This window comes from Cryptomeria japonica, chromosome 9 (assembly GCF_030272615.1).
Source record: "Cryptomeria japonica chromosome 9, Sugi_1.0, whole genome shotgun sequence".
NCBI lineage: Eukaryota > Viridiplantae > Streptophyta > Pinopsida > Cupressales > Cupressaceae > Cryptomeria > Cryptomeria japonica.
The window spans coordinates 738,199,061-738,208,996 of record NC_081413.1 but is presented as its reverse complement, the minus strand read 5'-3'; positions in this window follow the sequence as shown (position 1 = coordinate 738,208,996).

Below are 9,936 nucleotides of genomic sequence, written 5' to 3'. Positions count from 1 at the left end.
ATACATACATATACATATATACATATATGTATATGTATATATTAATTATATATATACATACATATACATATCTACATACATATACATATCTACATACATATATATATATATACATACATACATATACATATGTATATATACATATATATGTATACATATGTATATATATTATATATTAATTATATATATACATACATATACATATATACATACATATATACACACACATATATACACACACACATATATATGTATACATATGTATATATATATATATATATATATATATATACATATGTATACATATGTATATATATATATACACATATGTATACATATATATATATATACACATATGTATACATATATATATATATACACATATGTATATATATATATAAATCTATGTATATGTATATGTATATGTATATTTATGTATATGTATATTTATGTATATCTATATATGTATATGTATATACATATATAGATATACATAAATATACATATACATATACATATACATAGATTTATATATATATATATATATAGTGAAAATCAGGGTTTCACCAATTAAGGTAACAAAACCACTAATTTTATTTGAGAGACTACCCCAATGAATGAGGGATGGACCTAATAGATCTAGGCTTAATCCCAATAGGAAAAAGTTTGAAATCTTAATTAGATTCACCCAATTAGGGTCTGGTTCCTTCTTTCTAAGTTAAATTGTGAAAATATTGAAATTAGCATATAGGTGATTATTGAAGAGATCGAGCATAAATAATGAGCTATAATCATCGCACATAAACAACAATATGGATATGTTTCCCCCATATTTGTCATACCTAAAATTCGAATTTCAAATCGATCTCAATGTTGAATGCAGATCCAATAGGTGTTTATGCGTAAGCAGTGAGCACGTGATCCAAGGTCGTTGCCAGTCAAAATATGAAAAATGGATGAATTTTGGAAATTACAAAGAATTGAGGGAAATAATTTTATGGACATGTCCTTAACACCATTTTGTGTCATATGGCCAATTTTCACTTGAACCCAGTTCATAGTTTGCCATATATTAAACTTTCAAATTTTGGTGTATATCGCCTAGAAATGATTAAAATCTCTCGTTTTAGGATTCTTCATGAGGAGTAAATGATGTTTTTGGCTTGTTTCCCTACCATCAACATGTGTTTCAAATTTAAGGATCTAACTCCCTACCGTTTGGAAGATATGGTCATTTTTCTCAAGCCTGAGCATTAAATCTAAAATATTTAAATTATTTTTCAGATAAATAATTTAATATTTTAGATTATTTAATATTTTGGTCATTTGAGGGAAAATGTTGTCTAAAAACGTCATTTTAATTTCTCCTTTATACTCCTCCGTGGTCGATGGTTTCTGGAGGTCAAGGTCATAGTCTTTGAAAGAAATGGTGAAAGATGCTCCATTTTCGAGCATTTTTAACCCATAATCATAACCTTTGAGAAAAAAATGGTTAGGAATGCTTTGTTTTCGAGCATTTCTAACCCATTTACATAACCTCAAGAGGACATAAAAAAAAAGGGTTAAGAATGCTCCAGAACGGAGAATTCCTAACCTTATTTCCTAACCTTGTGGGCCCGCTTTTTCAAGAAGGTTAGAAATGCTCCGTTCTGGAGCATTCTTAACCTACTCCATAAGAGTTTTTAAAAATAAACTTCAAACAACAGGTTATGAACGTTCATCAATGCATTGAAGAAGAGAGGGAGTTAAACAGATGTTATAGTTGCAATTGTCTGGAGACATAACAACAAACCATGGAAGCCAAGAAAAGGTGTGAATAGCAAAGGTGCGAGTTGTTTGACAAAAATCTGCAATAAAATGCTATCTCATAGAGATGCCAACTCATGGACAAAACACTCACAAGGCATACACAAAATGAATTTGATGAAATTACTTTAGGAACTTTCAAGCTAATCCAATTAATAGGTGTGAAGTCAGTTTTGTTATCTTTGTCAGCGTATTCCATGAACAGTTTAAGAGATGGGAGCAGTTCCAGGTCCAACAGTAGATATTGGCAGATAGTGTAATGTCTCCACAGGGTTCTTCGTCGTGCATTATGCCATATTTCTCCCGAAGCAAAGTGAGTGAAGATGCCCGAGGGTGTTGGTCCCATAAAAGGGATGGTGACTCGCATTGGAGCCATCGACAGGAGTCATATCCTCTGACTACCTACATGTCTGGCCGAATCAAGACCAATAGCCCATGATAAAGACTTCATTCCCAGCTTCCCTGCCTACCAATATGGGAATTTCTTTTTTTTATGAATATTGAAGCACATACAATGCACGTGAGCTATTCGATATAATGTGTGCATGGTAATTGTTTGACAAAATGCAAGTGCCATTGATAGATGTAAGGTCGAATTCCACAACCTTCAAATGGAAGCTTTGATCGTGGTATGGATATTCATCAAAACGTTAAAGGATAGAGGAATTGCGTCAGATGTTGTAGTCGCTGCTGCTGTAAAATGTAGAAGTATATCCCATGTCATGTGTTGTTTGATAGCATGTCATGTTTACAAAGTGTAGATCATGAAAGCTTAGAACAGTGGGATGGGCATTCATCAAATCCTAATGTATTTAATTTTGTCAAAAAAAATTTGAGCTGGCCATCTCTATGGTAAATATGCATTCAAATGAGAAGCATAAAACAATGACATGTTCGTCTTGATGGATATGCATGTGATTCTAGTAGTCATGAATGCAAATCATGGAGGCATAAACAATACATGTAAGTGTTTGACATAATGATGTAGATCGTGAGAGCATATAGCCAGTACGGTATACTGTTTGATAGCATGTCGTGTTTGATAAATGCAGATTATGGAAGCATAGACGACGCATGTAAACTGTCTGACAGAATGCTTCAAAGAATAATGGATGTTGGCAATATTGCATTATAATAGACAATGAAAGATTGTTGGCATTTCATAAGGATATTGAGAAGGTTGTTGATGATTATGGATATAACTGATTAAAGATGTTTACTGTCTTGATATTATTATTTTTTCATTGATGTCAAGAAATTGATTTTCTAATTCAGTATGATGTTGCCATATCTTGAGAAGTATGATATGAAGATTATAAAGATGTTGGTAAAAGACACAGGAAAGAATATGATGAATAAGGGGATGAATAAGGTATTCAATGGGCAACTAGTACCGAGTCAGACAATGATGAGATCATGATGTTTAGATTGTTTTAACATCATACATATGTTCTAAATATAAAGGTTAATACTATACTATGTTATCAAGCAAAGAACCTAGTCAGTAAACCCTAAGGAACCTAGTCGATAAACCCTAAGGTTATCGCTATCAGTTAATAAAGGCGGAATGTCTACCGAGTGAAGTTTAGTATTCATCGAGTTGTTACCAAGTTGTAACCGAGCTATAACAGAATGCATTAAATGTTTACATGCGTTATTTAATGAAGGAAGCTGATGAGCTGGAACTGATCAATGATTGGTGAGCCGTGAATGAAGTTTGTTAACGAATCTAAGGCAATGAAAAGTCGGCATGGAGATCTATAGCTCAGATTGAACCGCAATACCCAGGCACAGGTTCCAAGACTAATATGCAAGTTCTAAGGTGGGGTAAAATGTTTTCAGATCAAAAGATGCATTGAACCTGGACAAGATTGAAGATCTGATGGCTATGATTGATCATGGGAAATGTGATCAAGGAGATTAAGCGGTTACCTAATTGTTTATAAATAGGAAACTGTTGATAAACAATGTATGCGGGCAAGTGTATGCACAGGGATGCTACATAGTGATTACCGAGCACAGAAGCTTGAAGACCTATTTTGAAAAACAAAGTATAGAAGCCCAACAGATAGACAAGATTAGTTCTATGTCTAGATTGTATTGAACAAATAAGAATCTGCTTTAGCATTTTAGATGTGAAGTTGTAGATAGATTTTATTACTGTTATTTTGTGAAAGTGACAAAAAATCGCTTAACCAAGTGGACTTAAACGTCTTATTTGTAAAACCCTCTAGCAAGGTGACATTCTGATTGAGTGTTTGAAATCCTTTAACAAGGTCACTTCTAACAAGGTGAAGATCCTAACAGATCTGAGGGAAATCCCTTAACCGGGTCACATCTAGCAATGTGTTTGTAATCTTTAACAGGATTTGCTTTTAACCGAGCATACTCTAGAAGAGTATATTTCTTAGTGGGTCCGAAATCCCACAATGGTTTTTCCCTATTTGGGTTTCCACGTTAAATCTGGTGTTATGAGGTTTATGATGTTCATATGCTTTTGAGTTTGCATTTTTAACAGTTTTGGTTATATTACTGAAATATATGTTACTGAGGTTGAATCTGATGTTTTTATGGAAGATTAAGTTTGTATGATTCACCCCCCCCCCCCCTCTCATCTTGTTGGCTATTGGATCTGTACTTATATTAAGTATCAGAACTATCAATTGGTATCAAAGCTCTAGAATCCAGAAGGAAAGTTTAAAGGCACTTGAGTTAAAGATCCAAAGATGTATAAGAGGGATGCACCAAAGCTGAACAAGTCAAGTTTCTCTATATGGCAGAAAAGGATGAAGCTACATCTATCAGGAGTTGGAGAATATGCGGTATACTATCTGGAGAATGATTTTGTCACACCAAGCACATATCCATTGACTATGGAAGAGATAAAGGCAAAGCAAGAACATATTCAAGCAATGATTGAAATAACATCTGCACTAACCGATTCAGAGTTTAATGATCTAGAAGGCTGCAATGATGCAAACGCAATGTGGGATAAGCTCATATTAGTATATGGAGGAGATGAACACGTTCAAAGAGCAAAATTAGATAGTCTAAGAGGACAACTTGAATCTATGAGGATGAATGAAGGTGAGAACATAACTCAGTACAGTACAAGACTAAAGGAGATTGTCAATCAAATCAAAGGAGCAGGTGGAACTATTGAAGAAAAGGATATAACAAGTAAGTTGTTAAGAACCCTTTTACCAGCTTATGCAATCTGAGTCTCTACAATCAATGAATTGAGGTCTGTACCTAATATGCTAGTTTCTTTAGATGCTACTATTGGTAAGCTACATGCATTTGAGTTAAGTGATTTTGATAACAGTGGATCTTCGGTAAATAAAGTTGAATCTGCATTTATTTCTTTTCATCTTGATGAATCTAATGATTTCAATGAAAGAAAGTATAAGTATTCCAAAGGAGATCACAGTGGAGCAAGTGAAAGATTTCGTAAGAACATGGAGGCAGTACACAAATTATACGAGGAAATCAGAAAGCAAGAAGATTTTGAAGCACTATTAGCCAAAAGGTTACCGAGAGGCAAAGGTAAGTATAAAGGAAAACTACATTTGAAATGTTTCAATTGTGATAAAATAGGACATATGGCTTCTAACTGTCCTGACAAAGATTCTACTGAAAAGAGAGATTACCGAGATGATAGACAGAAAGATAATCATTACAGAGGACACCGAGACTTCAGAAGAAGAGATAGAAAGACATGCCTAATAGCTGATGAGGAATCCAATGATGATAACTTAGATGAGACTGATACAGAGGAAGTAGTTTATGTGGCTATCAAGGATGGATCAGATGAAGAAAGGTATGAAGAAAAAGCCCTAATATCTCACATAAACACTAATGATTCTTGGATTATAGATAGTGGATGCTCACATCATATGACAGGAGATAAACACAAGTTTGTTATATTAGAAGATTATGATGGAGGCTATGTTAGATTTGGTAATGATGCACCATGTCCGGTGAGAGGTAAAGGATCTATAACACTTCTTGATAATGCAAGATGCAATGATGTTTATTGGGTTGAAGGTTTGAAATACAATTTGTTGAGTGTAGCACAGCTAAACAACACAGGTTACCGAATAGAATTTCAGAAGGGAATTGTCAAAGTTCATGACAAAAATGGAAAGTTAGCTGCTACCGGGACACAAACAAAAGGTAACACATTTCACCTTGACTCAATTGGAAATAAGTGTTTGCATGCAAAGTTAGATGATACCTGGTTATGGCATAAAAGGTTTTGTCATGTCAATTTTGATAATCTGATCAAAATAAGCAAGAAGCACAGAGTAAGAGGTCTACCGAGTCTTGAAAAACCTGAGAATGCTATGTGCCAAGGATACCAGATGGGTAAGATGACAAGATCAAGCTTTACAAGTAAGTCTTACACTTCTAAAGGAATTTTACATCTAGTGCACACTGATCTTTGTGGTCGTATGAAAGTTCAAAGTTATTATGGTGATAAATATTTCATATTATTTGTGGATGACTATTCAAGGATGATGTTAGTAATGTTTTTAAAAGAAAAATCATAAGCTTTTCAAATGTTTAAATGGTACAAGGCAAGAGTTGAAAATGAAACAGGAAGACAACTCAAATGTCTTAGATCAAATAGAGGAGGAGAGTTCACATCTGATGAGTTCAACTTATTTTGCAATGATCATGGTATTAAAAAACAAGTCTATGCACCGAGAACTCCACAGCAAAATGGAATAGCTAAGAGAAGAAATAGATCTATTGTGGATTGTGCTAGAACACCGATGATTGAAAAGAAGGTGCCACAAACATTTTGGAGAGAAGCAATAAGCACAGCAGTTTACACCTTGAACCAAGTTCAATTGAAGAAAGGTACTTTGAAGACACCATATGAAATCTAGTATGATAAGAAACCTAATGTAAGTTATTTTAAAATCTTTGGAAGTAGATGCTATGTTCATAAAGATGATAGAAATGGCAAATTTGATCAGAAAAGTGAAGAAGGAACATTTCTAGGTTACTCTTCTAGAAGCAAAGCATTTAAATGTTTGATCAAATCATCTAACAAAATAGTAGAAAGTGCAAATGTGAAAATTGATGAATTTGCAGAAAGAAATGATGAAGGAAATTCCAAGGAACCAAAAGACTATGATGAATTTGTCTATGTTCAACTGAGAAGTCCTACCAAGAAGACTGTTGAAAAAAAAATGAAGAGAATATCCAGTTACCGAGTGATGAAGAAGATCATACAGAGCTACCGAGCCTGTATTAGCCAAGTATGTCAGAAGACATCATGCACCAAGTTAGATTATAGGAGATAAGGATGATCCAGTGATGACAAGAAACAAACTGAGACAGAACACATGTTTGATATCTGAATTTGAACCGAGAATAGTGAAAGAGGCATTTAACAGTGAAGATTGGATAAATGCCATGACAAAAGAGATTGATCAAATCAAGAAGAATGACACATGGACGCTAATCTCAAGACCGAAGGACAAAAATGTAATTGGTACAAAGTGGATTTTCAGAAACAAGCTAAATGAAAAAGGAGAGGTCATTCGAAACAAAGCAAGACTAGTTTGCAAAGGTTATGCTCAAGAAGAAGGAATTGATTATGGTGAAACTTTTGCACCTATTGCTAGACTTGAAGGAGTAAGAACATTGTTGGCCTATGCTGCTTTCAAAAATTTCAAGATATACCAAATGGATGTCAAATCTGCATTTCTGAATGGAATATTAGAAGAAGAAGTTTTCATTGAACAACCTGAAGGATTTATTGAAGACAAGAATAAAGATCAGGTATGTAAATTGAACAAAGCTTTATATGGTTTGAAACAAGCACCAAGAGCATGGTATGAAAGATTGCACTCTTATTTGATTAAGATTGGTTTTATAAGGACAAGTGAGAACAACAACATGTACATGAAGAATGATGAAAATGGAATACTATTCTCAGCCATATTTGTTGATGATATTATATTTTCTGGAAATGACTCTTTATGCAAGAACTTTGGAAATGAAATGAGCAAAGAATTTGAGATGTCATTAATCAATGAGATAAAGTATTTTATAGGTTTATAGATACTGCAAATAAAAAATGAGATTTTCATTACTCAATCCAAGTACATAAAGGAAATCTTGAAGAAATTTGGAATGGAGGATTCAAAACCAGTAAGTACTCCTATGACTACCAACTGTAAATTATCAAAGAATGATGAATCTGCATCTATTGATGAGACACTTTACCGATCCATGATTGGAAAGCTACAATATGTTGTTTACAGCAGACCAAATATAGCACATATAGTAGGTATAGTTGCAAGATTCTCTGCAGATCCTAAGGAAACACACATGACAACAATCAAAAGAATTTTTAGATACTTGAAAGGCAAAGAGGATTATGGCTTAGTATATTAGAAAGGAAATGATTTTGATTTAAAAGTTTATACTGATGCTGATTGGGCAGGCAACATTGATGACAGAAAAAGCACAAGTGGAAGAGCTTTCTTTTTAGGAGAAAGACTAGTGAGTTGGCTTAGCAAGAAACAAGGATGTGTTTCACAGTCAACAACAGAAGCTGAATACGTTGCTGCAGCATTGAATTGTACCAACATTGCATGGATCAAACAACTATTGGAAGGTATAAATAAGAAAGTTATCAAGCCAGTAACTATATTCTGTGACAATACTAGTGCCATTAATATTTCAAAGAATCCTGTTATGCACTCTAAGACAAAGCACATATCTATCAAATATCATTATCTTAGAGAAGAAGCTCAAGAGAAGAAAGTGCTATTGGAGTATGTTAGCACAAAGGAACAAATAGCAGATATCTTCACCAAACCACTACCAAGGGACACTTTTGAATATCTCAGAAGTAAGTTAGGGGTCCTACCCCTATCTTCTACTCACTGACCGAGTTCTGTGAAAGCATCAATCTGATGACTCTAATGAATATCTTTTAGGAGTTGATGCTGATTTATACACTTTAGGATGTTTTCTAAAGGTGTACAGGAAATAATACAGGAAATATTACAGGGAACAAAAATTGAAGACAAATGCTCTGACCGAGACTCAGTTGATACACAACAACAGGAAATAACTTCTTACTGAAAGTAATTATGTTTTAGTTCTTTACTTTTTGGTATTGTTGTCAAAGGGGGGGAAGACTAATATAAAGAGAAAGAAGACCTATCAGGGGAGAAGACTAAAAGAAAACTGAGTAGACTACAGATTGGAAAGAAGACTCAAAACAGGAGAAGTCTAATGTATGGGGGAAAGCATTTCAGCATTTCAGAATCATAGAAATCCGAATCTTTTAAGGTCAAATCAATTGGTTTTGCCATCAATGCCAAAGGGAGAGATTGTTGGCAATATTGCATTATAACAGACAATGAAAGATTGTTGGCATTTCATAAGGATATTGAGAAGGTTGTTGATGATTATGGATATAACTGATTAAAGATGTTTATTGTCTTGATATTATTATTTTGTCATTGATGTCAAGAAATTGATTTTCTAATTCAGTATGATGTTGCCATATCTTGAGAAGTATGATATGAAGATTATAAAGATGTCGGTAAAAGACACAGGAAAGAATATGATGAATAAGGGGATGAATAAGGTATTCAATGGGCAACTAGTACTGAGTCAGATAATGATGAGATCATGATGTTTAGATTGTTTTAACATCATACATATGTTCTAAATATAAAGGTTAATACTATACTATGTTATCAAGCAAAGAACCTAGTCGGTAAACCCTAAGGAACGTAGTCGATAAACCCTAAGGTTATCGTTATCGGTTAATAAAGGTGGAATGTCTACCGAGTTGTTACCAAGTTGTAACTGAGCTATAACAAAATGCATTAAATGTTTACATGCATTATTTAATGAAGGAAGCTAATGAGCTAGAACTGATCAATGATTGGTGAGCCGTGAATGAAGTTTGTTAACGAATCTAAGGCAATGAAAAGTCGGCATGGAGATCTATAGCTCAGATTGAACTGCAATACCCTGGCACAAGTTCCAAGACTAATATGCAAGTTCCAAGGCGGGGTAAAACATTTTTAGATCGAAAGATGCATTGAACCTGGACAAGATTGAAGATTTGATGGCTATGATTGATCATGG